This window comes from Puma concolor, chromosome D2 (genome assembly GCF_028749965.1).
Source record: "Puma concolor isolate L17-30 chromosome D2, mPumCon1.1.hap2, whole genome shotgun sequence".
Classification (NCBI taxonomy): Eukaryota; Metazoa; Chordata; class Mammalia; order Carnivora; family Felidae; genus Puma; species Puma concolor.
The window spans coordinates 76,184,530-76,209,061 of NC_141677.1; the positions used below are offsets into that span (position 1 = coordinate 76,184,530).

General features: G+C 47.4%; 2 long non-coding RNA genes across 2 annotated transcripts; one reads left to right on the plus strand and one right to left on the minus strand.

The window, feature by feature from the left end:
* The first annotated feature begins 6,921 nt into the window (after positions 1 to 6,921).
* On the plus strand, positions 6,922 to 11,926 carry LOC147576194 (uncharacterized). The gene is made up of 2 exons (XR_015241879.1): positions 6,922 to 7,210; positions 9,822 to 11,926. It is a non-coding gene; the product is annotated as an uncharacterized LOC147576194 (long non-coding RNA).
* A 28-nt stretch (positions 11,927 to 11,954) lies between these two features.
* On the minus strand, positions 11,955 to 24,447 carry LOC147576195 (uncharacterized). Its single transcript, XR_015241878.1, has 2 exons — positions 13,604 to 24,447; positions 11,955 to 12,856 (listed from the first exon to the last, which is right to left on the minus strand). It is a non-coding gene; the product is annotated as an uncharacterized LOC147576195 (long non-coding RNA).
* Positions 24,448 to 24,532: the final 85 nt, after the last annotated feature.

A 24,532-nucleotide genomic window follows, 5' to 3' on the forward strand; every position in this document is an offset into this window, starting at 1 on the left:
ACATGAGAACAACCTAAGTATCCATCAGTGGATCAAAGGCTAAAGAAAATGTATAGATCTGTATAGATCCATAGATCTATATAGAGATGTATAGATCTGTATAGATCCATAGATCTATACAGAGATCTATAGATCTATATATCAAATCTGTAGATACAGATATCTATAAAAAAGCAGGAAATCCTGCCATTTGCTACAACATGGTTGGACCTGGAAGGCATTATACTAAGCAAAATAAGTTGGACAGAGAAATACAAATATTGTATGATACTAAGATGTGGAACCCAAGAAAGCCGAGCTCATAGAAACCCAGGGTGTAGATTGATGGGTGCCAGGGGCTGGGGGGTGGGGACAAGAAGGAGATGTTAATCAAAGGCTACAAACTTCCAGCCATAAGATGGGTAGATTCCAGGAATCTAGTGCACAGCATGGTGACCATTGTATACTTGTAAGTTGCTACAAGAGTAGATCCTAAATGTTGTCGCCACTACAACAAAAAGTAGTAACTGGGGTGACGGGTGTGTTAACTAGCCTTATCGTGGTCATCACTTCACGATATATAGGTGGATCACATCATCACCCTGCACACCTTAAACGGACACAGTGTTATATGTCAGTTGGATCTCAACAAAGCTGGAAGGGAAAAACAAATCACCTGAGGTTTTATAAACAACCAGCACCCAGGTGTTGGTCCCAGAAGGTCTGAGTTCGTAGCCTGGGGTGAGGTCTGGGCTCCTGGTTTATGAGCTCCCCAGACAATGCTGATGACCAACCAAGGCCTGAGTGACTGCACCGTCACCTGCACAGCCCGTCTAGGACCTGTGTTTCTCCATCTGCCCTCCCACCTTCTGTTCTCCTGAGGGTCAGGGAGCTCCAAGCTGTGGCAGGGGTTCTCACCAGGGACTGATTTCTGTCATTGGAGGCTGACAGTCGGTCACACTGAGCCATCAGCCAGTGAGACACCTCCTTTTGCAAACGACCAAGCAGTAGCATCCCTGTCCACGTTGCCCTCCACGGGACTAATTACCGGGCAGATAACAGTCTGAAAAGCCAGCCCTGCAGACCGCAGTTCGTGGTCCCCAACCAGGAGCTGGGCCAGCAGCAAAGGGGACAGAGGCAGGGCCAGCCCTCACTGACCACCCACCTCTCCACCTTCTCTCATGTCTGTAAGCAGGTCTGGAGGGGGGGCCCTGTAGCCACGTGGATCAGAGGGGAGTCAGGGGGCAAGATGGAGACGCTGGGTTGGGGAGGGAGTTGTATGGGGCCAGTAGAGACAGCAGAAGCTGTGGACCCCAGTGGAAATCAAGACCAATATTCTGAAGGCCCCACAAGCTATGTGTCTCAGGCTCTAGTGCCCAAGAATCACCCGGGAGGCTTCTTAAAACACAGGCTGCTGGTCCTTCCCCAGAGTTTCTGATTCTGTTCTAGGATGAAGCCCAAGAATTTGCATTTCTTTTGTTTTAAGTTTATTTATTTATTTTGAGAGAGAGAGAGACATTGGGGAAGGGGCAGAGAGGAGAAAGAGAGAGAGAGAGAGAGAGAGAGAGACTCCCAAGCAGGCTCCATGGTGTCAGTGCAGAGCCTGACACGGGGCTCGAACCCACGAACCATGAGATCATGACCTAAGCAAAAACCAACTAACTGAGCCACCCAGGCACCCCAAGAATTTGCATTTCTAACACCTTTTGAGATGATGCTGATTCTGCTGGTCCAGGGACTACAATTTGAGAGCTGCTGCCTTTGAGGATATATTTCGAAGCAGCCCCTCGACTACAGACTCTTTCGCATGGCGGTTGGTGGAGCGGTCTCAGGAGTCAACCAGACCTGAGTTTGAAGCCCAGGCCTGCCACATCTTCCTGGCTGTGTGACCTGAGGCAAGTCACTTAACCTCTCTGTGTCGATTTCCCTTTGGGCCTACTTGCCAAGTGGAGTCAAGGACAGTAGCTATGCTTAGGGTTGTGGGTAAGAACAAGTACGAAAGTATCTATCAGGGGCGCCTGGGTGGGCAGTCGGTTAAGCGTCCGACTTCAGCCAGGTCACGATCTCGCGGTCCGTGAGTTCGAGCCCCGCGTCGGGCTCTGGGCTGATGGCTCAGAGCCTGGAGCCTGTTTCTGATTCTGTGTCTCCCTCTCTCTCTGCCCCTCCCCCGTTCATGCTCTGCATGCTCTGTCTCTCTCTGTCCCAAAAATAAATAAAACGTTGAAAAAAAAATTAAAAAAAAAAAAGAAAGTATCTATCAGGTATCTGGAGCTCCGGGACTCTTCTTGGTTCTCATGAACTGAGCTGTCGTGAGGACGAACCTGGAGAAGTGTGTCTGCCTCCTGTGGGCCTGGCTCCTACCAGGGTTCAAGTGCACTTCACCAAATTATCTCTTTTAATCTTCAAACACTTAAAAGCTGATGCTAATAATACTCCCCACGGCCCGCCAATTCACAGATTAGGCTTCTCAGAGAGGCCAAGTAATATGTTCAAGGCTACACAGCTAGGAAGCAGCGGGACCTAGATTCAAATCCAGGTTACAGACTCTATTGCCCTCCCGACATTCTGTCCAAAGTCATTGCACTGATGTGACCTCAGCCTGTGCAGCCTTACTGGATACAAACAAATTGTGCCCAGCAGGATCTTGAAATACTGAGAATGGCTCAGTCTCCAGGAGCATGAGAGTGTCCAGTTATCAGTAATTAATGCTTCTAGAGCTGCGATGCCCAGTATAGTAGCCAAGAGCCACACGTGGCTATTAAGAGTTAAGTGTAAATCCACTAAAATGAAATCAAATTTAAAATTCAGTTCTTCAGTTGCACTAACCCCATTTCAGGGGCTCAACAGACACACACAGCTGGAGCCTACCATATTGGAGGGTGCAGGTCTAGAACATTCCCATCTCCCCATAAAGTTCTGTTGGACAGCACTGCTCTAGAGCTTTGATCTAATTGTTCTCTGTACTGTCCCTATTTTTTTAATTTTTTTTCCAAATAAGGAGACAAAAAGAGGGCCTTGGTCCATTATTAGGAAGAAGGCAATGCTGATTGAATGAAGCGAACATAAATGCTCTTGAACACGTGGCAGGATGCTCGGATCAATCAATGGTAGAAAAATACAAATTTCACTGTACTGGGAGACCATAGTTTGCCTATCTGACTGAGAGTAATCCTGAACACTAGTAGCGCCCCCTGTAGGTGGGGCCGTGGGAAGACAGGCTGCGTCAGCTACACCAGCAGGAGTCTACATTGACTGTTATCCCTCCTAAGGGGGGCGAGTTGGCAAGAGCAAGCCAGAATTTAAACGCACGTGCTATTTTATTCAGCGATCCCACTTTTGGAAATCAATCCTAGAGATAAGCTCGTTCAGGGCCCAAGTGGCAGAGATGCGGGATTTTCATTGCAGCCTGTGTATATTAGGCAAAGCTTGGAAGCAACCCAAATGTTTGTGGATGAGGGGCTAGCCAAATACCTCGATGCACTGCAATACCACGCAGCTGCGGGAGGGAATGAGGACACGGCCTCTGACCTGCAGGGAAGAGATGTCCAAGCAAGGTGGAGGGGAGGGTCCCGAGGGGGATGAATTCGAATACACGCTCGTAGGTGCTTAGGGTTGCATACGGTTAATACGCAATGAAGCTAATTAACGTGGTTGGTCGTCAGGGAGCAAAGGGAAAGGTGAGGCAATTCTGGGCACAGGTGTTCTAGAGGAAGAGAAAGAGAAGAGAGGGGCACTCTTGCCCTCACGGGCGCCCAGCCCCGGAAGGCACGGGGAGAGGTGCCGAGAGGTGGGTGACACGTGCTGGCACCTGTGGTCCTCCCGACAACCCCGGGAGGTAGGCGGCTCCCGTGGGCCCGCCTGGCCTCAAAAGCCCCGCGGCTCCACGCACACGCCGAGGCTCGGCAGCCACGCCTGGGCCACCGGCCTCCCGTCCCCTGAAGCTTGGCACCCTCGGCTTCCCTCGGCCCCCAGGCCCTCCGTCGTCTTCTCCACCCGGCAGTCACAGCCGCGCCGCCCAAGAGACCTTCCCGCAAGGGTGGAAGCCACCGAGCCGCCACGCGTGGCTATCGACTGCTCGAAATGCGGCCAGTGCAACTGAGGAACTGAATGTTTCAATTAAGTTTTGGAGGGGCAGAGGAAGAGAGAGGATCCCAAGCAGGCTCCACGCTGTCAGCACAGAGCCCGACGGGGGTTGGGGGGGACTCGATCCCACGACCCTGGGGTCATGACCTGAGCCGAAATTGGGAGTCGCGGATGCTCCCCCGACTGAGCCACCCAGGCACCCCTAATTTTAATTGAAGAGCTACATGTGCCCAGTGGCTGCTGTGTCGAACAGCACTGCCCTCGGGGCACCTGGTCCTCTGGTCTGTAATCATTTCTGTTCTGAATGGCAGCTGGGAATCGAGAAGCCAAATTTAAAAAAATTTTTTTTAACGTTTTTATTTATTTTTGAGACAGAGAGACAGAGCATGAACAGGGGAGGGGCAGAGAGAGAGAGAGAGAGAGAGAGAGAGAGAGAGAGAGAGAGAGACAGAATCTGAAACAGGCTCCAGGCTCTGAGCTGTCAGCACAGAGCCCGACGCGGGGCTCGAACTCACGGACGGTAAGGTCATGACCTGAGCCGAAGTCGGACGCTTAACCGACCAAGCCACCCAGGCGCCCCTCGAGAAGCCAAATTTAAACCGTGCTCAGTATGAGCCGCTGCCCCGCTTAATGAGGTAGAGGGTGTGAGGCACTTCACGCAGAATTCCTGAAAAGATGGTCAAGTTAAAGAAAGGGCAGGAAGGGGGGAGGGAGGGAGAAAATGGGGGAGAGGGTGAACGGAAGGAGGGACGGAAGGAAGGGCGGAGGGAAGGAGGGGCAGGAGTCCACACAACAATCTGCCGGCTGCCTGCCGGGAGGGGAGGGCTGCCCCCCTGCAGGGCCTCGCAGCTCAGGCATTTCTGCAGCTCCTTGCTCGCTGGGCAAGGGGAGAGGCTGTCCTGGGGAGGGTCCGGCAAGAGCCAGTCTGAGACCACGAGAGCCCTTAAGAGCCACACTCGCTGAGCCCAAATACTGCCTGGGAGAGACTTGGAATCTCCACCAGGACAGGCAAGAAGCCCATCCGCCCTCCTCTGCCCGGGCCAGCCCTGCCTCTGCGGGCTCTCCTGACTGTGTGAAGGCCTGCCTCAGAGGGCGGCCGGGGAAGCGGCTGGCTCTTCCCTTGCCATTTCCCCATCGGAGCCTGACGGGAGGCTTCTGGAGACCATCCATCCGCCGTGTCCCATAAGCCTCTGCACGGCGGGTGCATGACACTGACAGAGGGACCCCGTCAACCTCCCCGGGGCCCTGGGGCCCCGGGTCAGAGGGGTGGGACGGGACTGACCCTGGAGTCCCAGACACATGCTCAGGAGCTCTAGGGCCCTCGCAGATTTCAGGACGTAGCTCAACAAAACACTCTCAACAAAGATCTGCTGGATGAACGACGAACGAATGGGTGTGGGTCGTGGAGCCAGACCATACCGGTTTGTGCCGTGCCTGCCGGCTGTGCCACCTCGCACCGGCACCTAACCTCTCTGGGCCTCACGTGACTCCCGGGAGGCAGAAAAAGATCGTGCAGGCAGAGTCAGAGCATTAAGGAGCGCTCAAGAAAGGGGGGCTGCTACGGTGAGGGTGAGAAGTCTACCTGCCCCCGGAAGACTGATTTCCACCTGCCGGGCCTCCGGCATCAGTCTGGTCTCACTGCCCACGCCGGGTCAGCGTTGTGTCTGCAGAGAGAACTCTGAGCGTCTGGGAGTGTGGCCTGGTGCCGACCCGGCTCCGCTTGCCGGAGGTCCCCTTCCCAGTGCTCCCGGGATCCTGCCCGGCGCATCTGCAGAGTGCAGTCTGTATTCCCCAGCTCCTGCCCTTCTTGCCTCTGGAGAGCCTCACGATAGGAGGCCCCAAGAGTAGGGAGGTGGAGGGTAGCATGGGGAGACCCTCTGCAAGAGCACCCTGACTCCCAGCCGGAGCCCTCCCTCGGTGCCAGGTGGCCAAGAATCCTCTTGGCAGGATGCGTCCTGAATCAGGGCTCCACAGACAAGCCCCACGAGTCCTTGAATGTCAGAACCACAGCCGCCAGCGCTCCTGGCCCCTGGTGATGGGTCCACTGGCCCAGGACTCAGGGGCCCGAGAGTCCACACAAGACCTGCCCTATTTCCCCCAGGGCCCGGCCTCATAACGAGAGGCCAGTGGAGCCCTCGAATGACACCCCTCCTCACGCCACCCCTGCTCTCCCCACCCCAGACTCAGACATTGTGAAATATAAGGACAAGAACGGAGATTCTACAAGCTCAATCTCCTTCCGCTGGATAATGAATGGAGCCAGGCTTGGTTGCCAGAGTAACCATTCAAAATCCATTTATTTGAGGAAACCAAGAATCTTGTTTATGCCCATTAATCTATATTAATAAAGCCCTCGACTGCAGAGGGCTCTGGGGAACTCCAATCTGGAGCGCCCTCAATCCCATCGTCTCCCCAGCTAGCTGGATTGTCACACCACCCTAACTGGGCCGTCAGGCAACAGGCTTCCAGGGGCCGAGCGGCCAGCGGAATGTGCTATGTGCTCGCTGAGCTACAACCGGGCTCACAGGGTTTCCAGGAGAGGAGGGAGCCCCCGCCAAGCCCCTCAGGGGCTTTGCTCAAGGAGAAAAGCATCACGAACTCCAGAAAACAGGACCCACAGACCCAGCATGCTGGGCCCCCATTTGGAGTGTTCAGCTCCTTCTAGCTGTTGCCAAGGGCTCTGTTAAGAGAAACTACAGCAGGGGGACAGGGCCACGGTGTGTCCTTGTCAGCACCCCCACCCCAGGTCCTGGCACCAGAATGGGTGCTCAGAGCATGGTGACAGGTGAATGAAAAGGTCAACTAAATTTGGGATTCTAATTTTAGCCCTGGATGAGAAAAGTGGAAAGGTGACTGAGAATTAACTGTCAGACCACATAGAAATTCACACCTTAGACCGGATCGAGTGTGTGTCCCCTTCCCCTCTGTGGTGGGCCCCACGTGCATCCAAGGCCCCTGGAGTTTGAGGCCGAAATGCGTGTGTCTGGGCCCTGGTCCAGACCTATAGAATTAGAATCCTAGTGGGGTGGAGGTTAGGGGAGTAACAAGCCTCCCGGCTGCTAGCCCCGCGCACCGAAGCTCAGGACCCCCCTCTTCTTGCCAGTGACAAGACCGACGGGCAGCAGGTTGGCCAAGGACCCTTTGCCAGGTAATGTCGGGAGAAGGCCTGCAACCCATGCCGCCACTGCTGAGATGGTGGGGGGGGAGGGAGGGAGACGGGTGGTGCCAGACCTCAATGTGTCGCGGGGGGCAAGTAGACGTAAGGCTTTGGGCTTTTGCAGCAAGATGGATCCCAGCTGCACATGAGGGGACCCGGGATCTGGCAGCTCTTCTAGCCAGGGAAGTAGAAGCAAGCCAGGCAGGCAGACTCAGCCCAGTGGGGTCTTTGGGGTGATGCACAGACTGGCCTGGGGTCCACTGCCACACGGTGACAGGCGGGCAGCAGAGAGGACAGCGTAGGGAATAGTTCCTGTGGGGCTCTGATTTGGGTCTGGCCATCTCGGCTCTGCCACCTGGGTACCTCTCTGAGCCTCAGCTCCTCGTCTGGAAACCAGGAATAGGGAGAGTTCCCACTTCCTGGGGTAGCTGTTGGCGGACTCGAGCTGTTGGTGCAGGTTGCTCAGTTGTATCTACCTTTCAGGACCTTTCTGGTTCCCTGCTGCCCACTCTCATCCCTCCCTGTTTCTGAGCAGACCAGGGGGAGGAGGGCGAAACGGGAGCTCCCAAACCTAAGGTTCCCAGCCCCATCAGGCTCCAGGCTGCCTGCCCACAGTGCAGTTAAGGGCGAACTCACCCTATCTCATCAATCACATCTTTCACTGCCCATCAGGGCCAATTCGACTGAAATTAGACTCCCATGTTGACCATGAAGAGTTAATAGCATTTCAGCTGCAGAGTGAGCCAGCCCGAGCAGCATTTTGTGGGTAAACGATCGGTTCCTATTAAGTATCCTGAAATGCTGAGGTGGCTCAGAGCCCCATTCCCGCTCTGAGGTCTTCACTGTGGCCCAGGACCAGAAGCACAGCCTTTGGGGACAGACCCAAGTTGGACCAGAGCTCTAGCCCGTGGTAGCTGAGGGACTACAGATCGGTTACTGAATCTCTCTGAAGCCCGCTTACCCCTCTGTAAAACGGAGCTGAAAATGTTAGTTCCCTCATAGAACTATTTTGGGGATTAAATGCCATTGTGTATACAAAGTGCTTAGCTCAAAGCCTGACAACAGGTACACTCAGTGATTGAAAGCTACTGTTTTTACCCAAGGACTTCCATTCTGGGACCGCAGTCTAGGTATGAATCTAATAAGATGTGTAGATGTGTTGGATTACCATGGAGACCACCTAATCCAATTCGTGGGGGACGCTCAGTGGCTGTTTATTGAGTTAAAAGAAACAGGCATCTAATTTTAGCCCAAAGAAAAGTTAAAAGGCAATGTGAATAGTGGGCTTTGACTAGACAGTATGATGGTTCTGCTGTCATTCTCTGGCATGTGATAATGGTGTTCCTTAAAGGAAAGAAGTCATTCACACTCACTGTGATCAGAGCCGCTCTCGTTTTCCAGGGACCTTCACTAGCCCCACCTCCAGTACAAGCCCCCCGAGACGGTGGGGGAAATGCAGGCCACAGCCACACGGCTCTAAGTGGCAGTGCTGGGACCTGCCTGCTTCCAAAGAACCGAGCTGCCAACTAGCACCCTGTACCCAAAGTCAGGGAGAAAACCCCATGACGGCAAACACAGCACCAGCTCTCACAGATCAGCCTCACCAGGTGGCAGGGTACACACCCGAGGCTCCATGCAGCCCTCCAACATCACCCCCCCCCCAAGTAGGTGCCCCCCCAGGAGCCACCGTGCCAGGCACAGGTGCATGGATGGAGCGTTGTTGGAGAGGCGATGGCCCTGGGTGGGGGAGGGGGAGACCTGGATTTATCGCCAGCTGGCTCCCTGGGACCACAGTGTAGCAAAAGTCCCTCTGGACTCAGACAGCCCTGCTTGGGCCCCAGGACTGAACCTCACGTGGAAAATGGGGTGGCTAACAACGGTGCCTGCCTCACAGGGCTGAGTGAGGACACATGACACAAGAGTGACAATGCCTGGCACAGTGCTTGGAACAAAGAGGACTCACTCCGTGGCGCTGTTCTTCCTAAATGACCTCATTTAGAGACAGAAACTGAGGCCTGCAGTTCTCATAGCGCTCTTTCCAGATATCACAGGGTGGGTAATGAGGGGGCCGCCCTCGCCCCTGCCCACCCCCAACTGTTAGATTCCACTGTGTCCCCAAAAGGTGCCCAAGGGTCACCCCCTCCCTCCAGGCTGACCTGGCTCCCACTGTCCCAGAAGGTCACCAGTTCCCTCGATGCCCCAGAGACCCAGTGCTGAGGACCAGGGCCCCGGGTTGCAGGGTCCTCCCCGCCAGCTCCCACAGTGGCAGAAATACGCTTACTGCTGCCTGAAGATTAGAAATGCATTTTTCACTCTGTCGGGCACTGGGGCAAACGCGATTTACAAATAGCAGGAGGAGAGAAGAGCTGGAAGTGTTTTGCGGTTTGTTAAGCCGTGGTGACCGGGGCGTTGAGAGACGTCCCAGCAGCCACGCAGGGGCATCGCTCACGTGACCAGAGGCTTGGCTGCGCCTGACGGAGGGCTGGGGTGAGCGGACACCTTGATTTCTCCGCAGGGAGCGCTCAAGGACGGGGGCTCCCAGGGACCGCACACCTGGTTACTCCACTCTGGATCCACTGTGACATCTCCCTTTTCTTTCCAGAGGGAAAATGCAGAGGAGGAAGAAATCATCGTCTCCATATTTTAAATATATTAATTTTTCTGCCCCGCACATTGTCTCAGAAGAGCTCCAAAGTGGATAACAAAGTCCCTGCTATGGAGAAGGGATCCCGCCCAAGAGATCTTCTGGGGGTCTTGGCCAGGGCACTTGGGCTGCAAACACCAGTCACTGGCCATGACCCTCTAAGGCAGCGGTAAGGCCGTGGTGGACAAAGGGACGGTGGTCACCAGTTGGGAACAGTGCGGAGAGCCAGGCTTTGGAGCCCCCACACCTGGCAGGGCCAGGGATCTCAGTGACAGGAACCCCACCCAGTCCCTGGCGTATCCATTCTGGGGAAGGGCTGACTCCTGCCCTTTTCAGACTTTTCAGATTGCCCCATATGCCATCCCAGCTCCAGGGAAGGAAGCCTGATAACTCAGGTTACCTGCCCACCCAGCGCTAACGGAGGAGGGACAGCTCCCCCAGCAGTGCCCCCGAGACTGTAGTGAAGAAGAGGAGTAATTCCCCAAACAAAACTATATGAAGAAGAGAAAAGGACGGTCAGAAGACCCAAACAACGATGTTCACCACCATGGGCCAATTTTTTTGTTTTATAGATGAGGAGACTGGAGGTCAGAGTGGTTCAGTGACTTTCCGGGTGAATTAATGATGGAGCCAAAATTCCCAGTCTGATCCAGATTCTAAGCTGAGCTTTCCCTGCAACAGGGCTCAGTCTCCTCTGAGTATGTTTGACCGAGGCTTAGATCCCTCTCCCTCCAACCAGCAAGCAATAATTAGCCACTCGACTGTGATTTCTGGTTGGGCTGGCAGGGCAGTCATTTTAACTCGGGGTGTCTTTGGCTCTGTTGAGAGCGGACTCTTGACAGACCTATTGGGCACCTCTTCTTCTATGTGTCCTGAAAGTCTGGTCTGAGGCTGGGGCTCAGATGGGCTCAGACGGGGCTCTGTTTGCAGGCCGAGCAGCCACCCGGAGCTTGGCAGGCACTGCCCAGCAGAGAATGCTGCTGACACGAGACAGCCCGCAGGCTGAGGGCTGAGCATCAATGACAGGAGGCTGAGTTCGTGCCCCGTGGACACTGTCCTCTGCCATCCAGACACTTGGGGCCACCCCAAGGAAGCAAAGTGAGCACTTCCTGGGCACCGGCCCTTGCCAGGCTGTGTTCTGGTTACATCTTGTAGCCCTTACATCCACCCGACAGTGTGCGATCATTAAGGACTGGTTACTAGGTCACCAGCGGGTGACCTTGGACACTTCACATCCGTGGGCTCCGGCTTTGTCACTGGAAAATGAGCGTCATTGAGATAGTGGACAGAGTGCCTTGCACAGTGCCAGGCACACAGCCAACACTCGGTGACAGAACAGTGGGAGTGTAACCATGGTGGCGGTTGTTATTCTCACTGAAGGATGAGAAGCACCTGAACCACAGGACAGTGAAACCCTGGCCACTCTGGCTTCAAAGCAGGAGAAACTGAGGCTCAGAGAGCTGAAGTACCTGCACAGGGACACACAGCTCATACACCAGGAGCTAGCTGACCCAAAGCATCTCTGAGTCTGAAGCGTATGTTCTTTCAACTGCACCACGCTGCCTCTCAGAGGTTCTGGTCTACATCCCAGCTCTGCCACTTGCTCCCCTGGCCTGAGTCTCATGGCCACTCCCCCACCCTGCCGTGTCTCCAGGCCCCGATGGGTCACACTTCACACTGCCACCTTGGATTAGCTTGATTCAGCAGGATTTTCAATCAGCTTGAGAATTCCAGGTCTTGGGAACTGGTGGGTACCCACTAGACCCAGACTATCCTTGGAAAGCCTGAGAGCAGAGGGTACAAGCAACCCAGGAGGGAGGGGCCCCCCGAGTGCCTGGGGAAGACCTCCCAGTTACAGGAGACCCAAGTGCCATGGACTTCAACTGCCCTTCTTTCGAAGCTGCCTCTGATGGGTTGATCGGTTACGATGTCATTTTACCTAAAGCTAGGCTGGTAATACCAATGTCCATCCGATTCTCCAATCCCTAATTGGAAAGCCAAAAATGTACTGTCAACACCAGCAAGAGGACAGTAGGAATAAAACACAGCTTGTTAAGCTCAGACTCTCAGATTTGAAGATAAACACTTATGTCATCTCAACACGGATTTTTTTTTATGACAGAGCTTGGCGATCAGCCACGAGACCCAACAGCCACGTGCACATTGGAATTATCGTGGCTCCCTGTACGGCTTCTGAAAGAGGAATTAGAAGCTCAGATTCCTTGAGGACTGTTATTTCACACCACTTTATAACCGTGAGAAACCCATGGAATTTTTCAAAAACTCTTTTGGGAAACAGTTTTAGATTTATGGAAGAGTTGTGAAGATAGTACAGAGGGTTTCTATAAATTCTTCCCCCGTTATCCCTGAGTGTTAAAACCTTACGTTTGGTACGTTCATCAAAACTAGGGAATCATCACTGGTACAGCACTATTAACTAAGCCACGAAGTTTATTCCAACTTCTCCAGCTTTTCCACAAATATCTTTTCTCAATCCCAGGATCCCACGCTGCACTTAAGTCTCCCTGTCTCCACAGTCACCTTAATCCGAGGCAGATTTTGGTCTTTCCTCATTTTTCACGACCTTGACACCTCTGACGAGGGAGCAGTCAGGTGTCCCGTAGAAAGTCCCTCACTTTGGATGTGTCGGACGTTTTCTTGTGTGTAGACTGAGGTTATGGATTTTGGAGAAAATACCACAGAGGTGAAGTATCCTCCTTGGTACATCCTATCGGGGGGTACAGGATACCTAAAGGGGTACAGGATATCAGATGACACATGAACAAATAGCTGGGGGAGAATAACGTACTCAAGCAGTATTCCAAGAGGTGTTTTCAGGCATAGGGACATGACAGTCCATAAAAGAGCCCATGTGGTTGAAAAACACTACCTGAAATCTCTCGCTTCCCAAGAGCTCCATTGGACTTCATGCCAACAGATAGTGCTGCCTGAGGACAGGCCTTTCCTGTGGCTCCTCCCACCTCCGGATGCCCCTGGAAAATGCAGGAAACAGTGCAAGTGGGACTCAAGTACCCCATCCAGCTAAGGCCTCACCCTATTATCACCAGAGGAGAGCCACAGACTGGCCTTGAGCACTGGCCCTAGAGAACTCGTGTGTGTGTGTGTGTGGTTCCTGGCTTCACTAGTAGCTTTTGAGGCTGCTTTATGAGGAAAATCTCTTCCAGGGGATACTCAGGGCATTTTTCTCCCCAGAGCACACCTCATGATTTTCTCCTGCTCTGCTTCTCTCTCCCCACTAGCGCTTCTCAACCAGGGTTTCTGAGAGAATTAACCCCTTATGTCCTAAAGGCACCCAGTATATGGAACTTCTCTCTGTGCATCTATCTAGAAGCCATGTACCAGCCTTGGGAAAAGTGAAAAAAACAAAACAAAACTGTTCAAACCATTTTCTCTAGGGCTTCTGTCATGGAACCTCAGTGGAGAAGGTTCTCTCCTAAGGTTATTATAGACATGGTTGAACAGCTTCGGCTAGGGAGGTATGATTAGTGGGTCTTAAGAATTACACTGGGACAGAGCTTACCTCCACCAGAGGCTGTCAGGATGATCAGGTGGTAGAGACAAAAGCATCCTGGCAGATGAAGGCTCAAATCTGCTGCTGCTATGTAACTTTGGACGAGTTTTTAAATCTCTGACATCTTGACTATCTCATAATTGTTATCTATTGCTCTGTAACAAATTACTCCAAAATGTAGTGGCTCAAAACACCATGTATATATTACCTCATAGTTTCCTTGGAGCAGGAATCTGGGCACAGCTTGGCTAAGTTCTTTGGCTCACCATCTCTCACAAGGCTATGATCAAGGTGTCGGCCAGGGCAGAAATCCTCGTTGTGTTCAAGTGGGGCAAGATCCACTTCTAAGTTCGCTCAGCAGCTGTTGGTAGAATTCAGTGCCTCATGGGCTGGTACTGAAGGTCTCAGTTCCTTGCTGGCTGTTGGCCCCATGCTACACTCAGTTCCTTGCCAGGTGGGCCTTTACATTCAAGTAAGCAAGTAAGAAGAGCCAGAGTATACACCAGTAAGGCGGATGTCAGTCTTCTGTAATCTAATTACAGAAGTGACACCCATCACTTTTGCTGTATTCATGAGAAGAGTCATTAGGTCCAGCTCACTCTCAAGGGTGAATGAATACCAGGAGGCGGGGATCACCGAGGACCAGGCTAGAAGCTGCCTACACTTCAGTAGAGTAGCACTAATTGCCTTGCTCAAATGCTCTTAAAATTTGCATACAGCACCTGCCACACAGGCAGACGGCCAGTAAACAGCAGCCACTACCATAAAGTAGGTGCTTAGTTCACATCTATTTCCTTTCCCTCTCTTATGCTATTTGAGCCATCTTTTTTCATTGACAGAGGATGTGTTTACCAAGCACTAGCTCAACAACATGGTCTTATTTTTGTTATAGGTGAAACTAGTCATACCCAAGAGAGAAATTTTCCCAGCCAGGGACTTGGGTTTTCTTGGGCCTGTGTTCACGTAGCTCAAGCTCTTCCCAGCTTTGGGTTCTTTACAGTTCCCTGGCTATTCCAGTCAGGGGTGTGCCTATATCCTTGTTGTTTATGGATTCTAGACCTGGACTACCATGACTTTCAAACAAGAGTACATCAGTTCATTCTGAATGAGAATTGGTAAGAGTTGGTTTTTGTGTACATGTGTGGAAAACAAAGCTGATGTAGAATCAGAGGGGCTGTTTTTGGCATCTCCCTGAGGCTCCTAAGTAGCAGTAGTCATTCCCCCGTGCGGTAGATTCAAGCAAACCGATAGTTGCCAACAGCCATTTTCTCTTCCGTCTTCCTAACAGAGACATGGCTCAGTTCTAGCACATCCTCCTCTTGAGGCCAGTGGGAAGGTGAGCCCAACCGAAGCCCCAAGAGGTGAGACTTATTTAAGTCTGCCAAGGTGGTCCCAATCTCTTTCCCGGTTATTAGTTTGGGCATGTTTATGTACCCCAACTTCCCTAGTGAAAAGTGAGAGGAACCATGCAGGTGGGCTCATGAGCAAGTTTTTTTGCTCTTAAAAAAAAAAAAAAAAAAAGGCTGGGAAACAAGGTCTTCTTCTCAAGTGGTTGGCCTCATGTCTGGCAACTGTGCGAGCCAAGACCCTGCGGGAAGCAATTCCAGAACGAAGCTCACATATGGAGGCTGGCAGAGCAGAAAGCCGGAAGGAACCTGGGTCCTTGATGACATCCATGAGCTGCCACATTTATTGATCCTGAAACTGCCCAATCTTGCAATTTCTGTGAGGTAATTCACCTCCCTTAATATTTAAGCTAGTGGCCTCTGAAGTAAACAAGATGATCCACAGAGGTGCAGGAAATCAGGAGCCAATTATGTTTTTAAAAGTAAAGAAGAGGGGCGTCTGGGTGGCTCAGTCGCTTGAGCGTCCAACTTCGGCTCAGGTCATGATCTCGCAGTTCGTGGGTTCGAGCCTCGAGTTGGGCTCTGTGCTGACAGCTTGGAGCCTGGAGCCTGCTTCCGATTCTGTGTCTCCCTCTCTCTCTGCCCCTCCCCTGCTTGTGCTCTGTCTCCTCTCTCAAAAATAAATAAACATTTTTTAAAAATAAAAAAAAAAAAAAGAGTAAAGAAGCTTTGCCCAAACTTCATTAACACAGTGTCTATGTAAGTGGCCAGGTAGCACGCAGAAAACGTGAGGTACGTGCTTCAAGAAGCAGTTTGAGCTCCACAAAGTGCAGCCATTGACAATGGCGCCATCTTGCAGAATACTTATTTTGTATGTCCCCACAGAGTGAGTGGTCTCATGGATGTTATCTGACATAAGGGCACCCTTGCAATACTTTATTATGGACCAGTGCCTGTCTGTAATATGGAATGTGGAAGGTATTAAAAAAAACAACCACTTTATCTGATCCTTCAAGGTAAAGATGACATTCTAACATTAAGTAGCTATTTTTTTCCAAAAGAATTCATGTTAAAAGCACTTTCAAAATGGTCAGACATACTTCAACTTTACCAAAATGTGTTACCAAAAACTGTCACCTATAAACTCTCATAAGTGCACACTGAAAGCTTGGGATATGAAATCCAAACAGGAGTTTCAGTAGGTTTTGAGCCCGTTTTTTTTTTTTTTTTTTTTTTAATATATACCAACAATAAAAATGCCACACTTGCAATTGAGCAAGAACAAGTTACTGACAGTGAGAAAGATGGAAATTTATTATAAAGATTTCAACAAACACTTTTTAAGACTAGTAGATGGAATTGAAAATGAGCATTGTTTTTCAGTAAGCAGTCATTTGGATACTCAGATCTTAATCAAGTGGCTTTTTTAGCTACAATAGCCATTAAAACCCAGCATTAAAATAAACTTACCTTAAAACCAGAAATTATTTTTTATCACAAAATGTTAAAATTAGAAGTTTGAAAAATGAAGCATTTTTTAATCATATAGCTCTAAAAGAAAAAAAAATTTAGAAAGAGCAAAAGGTATTTTTTTACAATACACACAAAAGATATTTTAAAACATTTTCACTTTTTCTATTTCTTTTCTTTTTTTTTTTTTTGCCTATGTGTCTTAGTATAGTACATAAACATTAATTTAAAAATATACAGGTCTATATACACATGCTGGGGGTGGTGTTCTACGTGCACACAGGTGACTGGTTTGGACAGCAATGTTTCATGCTATTGCTTACATCCTTAGAAGAAACTTCTTCAATCCTCCCAAATACTAACTATATTGTCTTCAAGTTTTTGTAACTTACCCTTTTAAAATTTTTAGTCCAAATGGAATTTCTTTTGGTGAATGGTACGATGGGAATAAATTTAATTTTCTCTACTTAAACCAGCACCTTTTACTGAATAATCCATCATGGTCAGAATTATTTCAAGAAGCCACCTTTAGAGTACTCTAAATTCTTAAAAGCATTGGAGTCTATTTTTTAAACTCTTTTCCATTGACTTTGTCTATTTTTATATGAGTGTAAAAATTTAATTGCACTTAAAAACAATTTTTTTGGTAGAGCAAGTTCCCTTTTTTCTCCCCTTTCAATGAAGATCCTATTATCATCTGTTTATACTTCCATGTGAATTTTTAATTTGTATTAAAAATAAATACTCTTTGGCATTTGGATTGGCTTTGCACCGAATATACATGTTAACTCAAGAACTGATCTATTTACAACAGTCAAAACGCCCCTCTATCAACCTCTATCAAGGGTTTATCAGCCTGTGTTCCTCTCTGCTTTCCTTCCACCCCACCCCCAAGAAACTATGATCTTAGATGTTAATCTTTGTTTTCTTTAGTTTTACTACTCATGAATCCCTACCCTAAACAATGTACTAAGTTTTTCCAGTTTCTGAACTTTATAGCCAAATTATTCATCTTTCAATGGTTTGCACTTCCTCTTTTGTTTACAAAATCCTGCCCTTCCCCAAAGTCGTAAAAATATCCTTTTCTTTTTTTAAGTTTATTTATTTTTGAGAGAGAAAAAGAGAGACCAAGCTGGGGAGGGGCAAAAGACAGGGAGAGAGAGAATCCAAAACAGGCTCTGCAATGTCAGCACACATCCCAAGGTGGGGCTTGAACTCACAAACTGGGAGATCATGACTGAGCCGAAACCAAGAGTTGGATGTTTAACTGAATGAGCCACCCAGGCGCCCCATAACAATATCCTTCTGTATTTATTGTCTTCTAAAAGTTTCATAGTTTTAACTTTCTTAAGTGAATCTTGAATGCGCCTGGGATTGCTTTTTGCAGCTGGTGCAAGGTAGAGGGGGGGTCCAACTCACTTTTTTCCTTTGTGAAAAGTTATTCAAGCACTGTTTATTAAATAATCTATTCTCCGCTCCGCCCCCCCGCCCCCCGACTGGTCTGCACTGACCTCCTTTTAAAAATTAAGTTCCCGTACTAAGTGGGTCAGTTTCTGAGCTCTTCAACCTTGTCTGTTCCTCCACTTGTAATCTCTGTACCAATCCCGCATTGTTTTAATGACTACATTTGATGTAAGTTTTTTGTTGTTGTTTCTTCAGATGTCTGAGTAAATGGCTTCTGGTTTTGTTTTTCATTTTAGAGTAAGCTTTTAAATCTGGTAGTGCTAGTTCCCTTCACACTTCATTGTTTTTTAGTAATGTTTTGAATGTCCTTGGCCCTTTGCTCTTGCATTCACATTATGGGATCAGCTTGTCAAGTACCACAGTGAAAACCATTGGGATTTTTTGTTGGGATTGCATTAATTTACTAATCAATTTGAACAAAGAGCTGCGACCTACATGATCTTCTTATCCATATCTCCCATTTATTTAGGTCAATCAAGGTGTTGGGGGTTTTTTCCATCATCGTTTTCTCATTAAAAGGCTTATATAGCTCTTAAGATTTATTCTTCTATACTTTATACTGTTTTGTTCCTACTGTAAATTTTCTTAATTAAAATTAAAATCTTAAGACGTTATAGATTGTTGCTTGATGCATGGAAATGTAATTGACATTCACATGTTGATTTTGTTCCAGTGAACTTGATGAACTCTTAAGTCTTCTCATCTGCCTTGCAGACTCTTTGGATTTTCACAATCTGATCATATGTTAATCTGTTAACAGATGAGTTACACTGATTGATCTTCTAATATTAACCAACTTGCTGCCTCAGGTAAATCCATTGTGGTCATCATTTGTTATACTTTAAATACAATGTTAGATTTAATTTGCAAAAAATGCTTATTGTCTTATTGGAAGGTGCAAGGTGATTTTAGATATCTCCATCAGGTCTAATTTATTAGCTGTGCTATTTAAATCTTCTATGCCCTTCATCATTATGATTTTTGTCTTCTTCATGATCTATTAACTCATGAGGGAGGTATGTTTAAAACACCTATTATATTGGTAGATTAATGTATTTCTCTTTGTAGTTATGGCCATTTTTAAAAATACATATTTTGAGGTATATTATTAGTCACTTAGGGGCATAATTGAATTTAAAACTGTTATATCCTTCTGGCCAATTAAGCCCATTGCACTATGCAGAGGCTCTCCATCATGAGTAATTTGGGGAGGGAAATGGGCCTCCCCAATGGGGACACTGAAGTTCAGAAAAATAACCTTACCCAAGAACACACAACTCCATTAAGCTGAGACAAACATTTGCTCTCAGATTACATGTAGGATAGTCCTTCTACCAAAACACGTTCTTTGAAATGCAAAATGTTCTGGAATTCTAGATTGTTAAAGACACATGCCAATAGAGGAAATAAACACACATAAGCACACATAAAGAACTGACTCTAGTAGAAAAGTTTTATACTCCGTAAAAAACAAAATCTGCTATAAGAGAGGGGAGAGGATTTAAACAACTCCCTACCTGGCTGGGGAAAAAAAAAAAGAAAAAGCTGAAGAAGGCAAGGGTCAGGTGACTTAAATGCAGAGAAAAAGAAAAGACAGTCACAGAACCCCGCTGGGTATGGTAATCTAAGAGTGGGTGTCACTACAACACAGCTTGGGTTTCAAACAAGTGGAGGACCAAAGTTGAAAACCGGCATACTGAGCACACTGTTAGGAAGAACACTTGTATAGAGAAAGTGAGAGGAACTAAAACTGGCAAGAGGGAGCACAACACCCTAGGGGATAATACTAATATCACAGCAAGAAAACACAGGGGGGCTATTTTTTTAAAGCACGGTGTCATCAGTGCAAACAACCACAAGTCAAAAGTTCTGATTAAAGGTCTACAATGTGCCAGTGTTTAAAGAAGAAAACGACACATATATGTACATAGGTATAGATACTACATATGTATGCAGACTATGTACTAAATGTATATAAATACACACACCCCGTTTCTTTTATCGCTGGTACAGAGGTCAAGATGGACACTCACCATGCCACTGATTATCCACGACAGAACAGACATGTGCTGAGTGTGCTTATCGTTTAAGAGGGAATTGTGAATACACCATAAGCAAAATCCTATGTTCTGTGCCATAACAAAGTTCCAATGAACCAAGTATCAACATAACAAGCCAAGGACATCTGTACAAGATTTATTTCATTAACCACAATGTTTTAGAGTGACGGTTATACACCCTAATACAGAAGGAGTGATTCCAAATCCATCCAGAGTTAAAGGTCAGAGCCAAAGTCAGTGGCTTTAATCCCCAATCAAAAAGAGTTTCATTCACAATTTTGTTGTTCTTAGATTAACAGAAGAACTGATGTACAGAACACCCTGTTCTAAGCTCCGCCATGCTTTCCAACAAAGAAGCACCACCAGGGATTAGACTTCATTGCTTCCTCCTTGCTCTGGCTGTGCAGGTGGCTGGCAAGAGCCTCTTGTCTGTCTTTGACTCCCATTTATTCACAAACATTCCTGTTTCCAGCCACAGTTCCCCACAACGTCACATCTGAATTAATTTCTCCTGAATTGCATGGCTGTAATATTGACAAACAGGGCTAATGAGAGCAATTAAATTGCCATCTGTTTAACAAAACATACCCTTCTAAGAGAATATCCACAGTCCTATTGCATTTAGTACATCGTCACCACATTGAAATGACATGTTAAAATCAATACAAAAAAAATTTTTTAAACCACAAAATTTACCCCAGAGCCACTCTATAAATTTCCTAGAATTATAAACCATTAACATTTTTCTAAACAATGCAATCCAACCAGAAATGAAGATAAATTTCCCACCAGCAGGGGTACAGTATGTACTGAGGTCAAGAATGTACCTCTGATGAGGATTCTAATTCTCCCACAGCCACACCACCACCGTCAGCAGAATCAGTGTATGGACTTGTGCCACTCGGCTCTGGAAAGAAGTTCAAAATAGGGTCCTGGCCAGGGGAGGAGGGAAAGCGTCAGTGACTTAGTTAATCACCAGTGGGGACAAAACAGGAATCACTACCCTTGAAAAAGAACAGGGGTCCTTTCATCGATTCTGGTGGCCAGAAACTGGGGCAAATTGCAACAAGGTAATGAAAGTAACAAGAAAGCCATTTCTCCAAGAACTCCTATAACTTCTATCTTAACTTCTGATAAACATGAACTTCATCTTAGGCAAGCTTATTGAAAACTGCAATCACAACTGAAAAGGTCCTATAAACCTATGCTAGTCAAGGGATTCACATTCTGATCTTAAATTTTAAAGTCCTTAAGAGGCCTAGACCTGGGGTAAAGTAAACATAATACTCTGAAGCGCAATGAGACACCATAAAAAAATCAACTCAAAACATCCAAACTGACTGGATACCTAATGCAGCTTTTTAAAATTTTTTTACTATCTCAGATTAGTGTCTATTCATAAAACAAGGTTCAGTTATTTTAATAATAGCTGCTTATTAAACAACTGAATTTTAGCTCAAGGGCAATGCCTCTGTAATTACCGTGGAAAATATTAACTGCCCTAAAACAGAGAAAACATAGACGAAAATATAACTAGTCTCGATAAGAAGATAAAATCTGGAAGGGCTACTCTGGAGATTAAACAGGCTTATTTAAATACTATGATACAAGTGCCCCTGCTCACTTTATAACTACAGAAACCGATCGTGTTTGCTAGATCACCATTACCTTTGCTAGAACGGGTGCACAGACCACCACTCTGAAGTTCTCCTTTTGTGCTGAAAAACTTTCAAATCCCTTGTTCGGTCAGTACAGAATATTGCGAGGCGATGCATGTGCAAACTCTTCCTGAGGAATTCTTCACGTGTGCAAATCTGCAACCTGACAGAAAGCGTGGCATTTATAGCGGGGGAAGTGGCAGCTTTACGGGGCTGGCGCACTCGAGACGCACACGCAGCACGAACGGCCACGGGCACCTGTTCCCCTGCGATCTCACTCACAGGTCAGTGTTCACCCCACGCCTCAAAGAAAGGGAGAGAGGAACTGCCTCAAATTTGTAAAAGGGACACGGAAAAAAAAAGTGACTTTCCCACAAACCTGACCAATGCCCAACTCCTGCCTCCGGGTTTGCGTTTCTTCTAACTCTACCTAAGAACTGTTCAGAGGCCCTATACCAGGTTTTGCTTTCTGCTCCACAGAAAACAAGTAGGTCCTGTCGGGTTAGGGTGCAGCTGTGACAACGGGGAACAGGAGATGACACTGTTACTGAAGCATGAGGCCAACTCTGAAAGTAAGTACCGTCTCTCAATTACAATTACCAATGACTTGGACATGGCATTATTTCGAGGTGACTGAACTGCTTTCTTTTGGAGAGCCTGGTTTCAGGCTGCACATGCTTGGCGGTCAGGCTTGCCGAAGCAACTACGTGCCGATTAACAAGACAATCGGTGGACAGTTTTCTGTCCTCAATGATTTGGGCCCCACAAAAGCCAGGATTCAACTGGGGTGGAGAAACTAGATACTGTACTGGCAAAGAAGAATACAAGTAAACATGAGAAGAAAACACTTTCTGGTAAACGGTGCTTTGTCAATACAAAACGGAGGGCAACTCTGATTTCCCCTTGTGTTGCAAACTAAGAATTCTGTTAAGAAACCCAATTAAAGAAGCAAGGTCAATTTCTACTCAAAAACGAAGAAATAGGTTTTCCATACTGCAATGTACCTCAAGGGGCCAACAGGTAACAACCACGTCACATGCACTAGGAGAACGTGTATCTTCTTTCTATAGGGCCTTCCACTCACGGCCTCGCAGTACCACGCCCTGGCCCATAGCTAGCTGCAGTCGCTGTGCAAATATTTAGAGAAGCTGAATTTTGCAAACTTTGTCCACTTTTTGTTAACACATATATAATAAGAAGACAACATAAAATGTTTCTCCATTAACTTAATAATGCAAAAGCATCCAAAGATTTTAACACCAATTCACATCATAATACAATGCTTTTGTAGAGAAGTTCCCCTGTTAGCCAAAGAAACACTCTCCCAGAAAAAGCATTTGGGTACATTATTAGGATAATGAAGAATTCATCCCACATTTAAAGAAGCATCCCAATTTTATTCCTTTCAGAAATATTCCTGAAACCACTCAGGGGAGACTTTAGTTGCAGGTGTTATTTATAAGCCTGCAGCAAGCGTTCCATTGAGAAAGTAAACTTTGGACTTCATGATAGAGTGGAGTTCTTCCCCGATACCAGAATGCTACTGGGGTAGCGAATCAAACTGTATAGGGCACAGTGAGAACCTGTATATATTCTTCCAGTAATTCGGTGTGTATCAATACAACCCAAGATGCTCACAGGGTTAAAAATGAGTCCAATTCAAAGTCCTCCACAAAATCCAGCTCTGGTTGAGAAGTACTTAAAAGATAAATCTGCCAACTTTTACGTTTACTTCTCGGAATAGTAGTTTTACAAATAGAGGACTTCTACTAGAGCACTTACTTGCTCCTACTGTCACACTTCTAACTCTCCCACCCAGCCTGTTCCCCAAAAAAGGACAGAGTGAATTGGCAGAGGCCACTCTACGAAAAACCTGACAATCGGAAGCGTGGCAGTATCCCTGATCCATCTGGTTTTGCCCCAAGTTCTCCGAAGAGCTAAATATTAGTGTCACGTGGCCAAATACAGTCAAGCATATGCTCAATTTAGATTCAAGCAAAATTGAGGAGAAAAGTATTTTCACCTGCCACATCTATTTTTCTTTGCCCTCCCCAAACGACTAGAATAAGCTTTAGAGTCTTTTATAAGAAACTAAATAGCACTGTGGGTGTAGGAAAAAAAAAAAAAAAAGAGCTGTGTCACAGCTGGAACGAAGCTTCAAAAGAGCAGTGTTACTTCTCCTCTGTTATACTCGAATATAATGCTACAAAAGATGCAGACTGCAGACATTTTTTTTTGAAGTACCTGTCTCACCCATTTAAAATGAAATGGATCAGGAATGCCACACCACTGATTATATCTGGATTTAATAACCATATCTGCTCCCCGGAGTATCCTAGTAACTAGCTGTCACCCTCTGATAAGTCTCCACTGTCCTAAAAAAGGGAGTTTTGGTGCTAGAGGACAGCCCATCCTACGCTAGCATCATGCCAACGCTACAGCAGCTGGTGAGATCATGGAAGTGATGGAGGGAATGGATGTGTTCTGTAAGAGTTGGTCCCCAACATCAGCATGAATATGCCACAGGTGAGGCAGGGGGGAATCTGACCAATGAGCAACGTGTTTCTATCTTCCCACTTACTTATTAGTATCCTGCTAAAGTCACACCTGCCACCTCAGTGGGTTAGTCTGTGACACCACAAGCTTTTTCAGAAAGCATCCGGGAGTCGAACAACTGGTCACGGAGTTGCAAAGTGCACAAAGCTCAAGGCACAGAGTAGAAAACAGTTGTGAACTGGTGAGGGGAGATGTTATAGCAGAAGCAGAGTTATTAGCATTTTCCTTGAACAAGACTTTCTAACGCTAAACAAAGACCAACTCTTTTAAACGGGGTTTGTTTTAGTTATGGGTAAAAAACACTGTATTGTAATGATCTGCTCGATTTCAAAGCAAAAGAGATCTCGATGTGTAAAAGCCAATGTGCTGAAGTGCCACATCCACAAATGAACAAAACAAGTGCTTTAAAAAAAAAAAAAAAATTCTTCTGCTCTTATACTTTTGGAGGAAGCTGCTGACGGTCGCTGCTGGATTTCCCTTAGCAATGGTCGCTTTTCAAGACGCCTGTTCCTCACGGAATCTGTAGATAAACTCATTAAAAGATTGTCCCATTTCAAAATCATCCCCAAGTCTAGCAGCAACT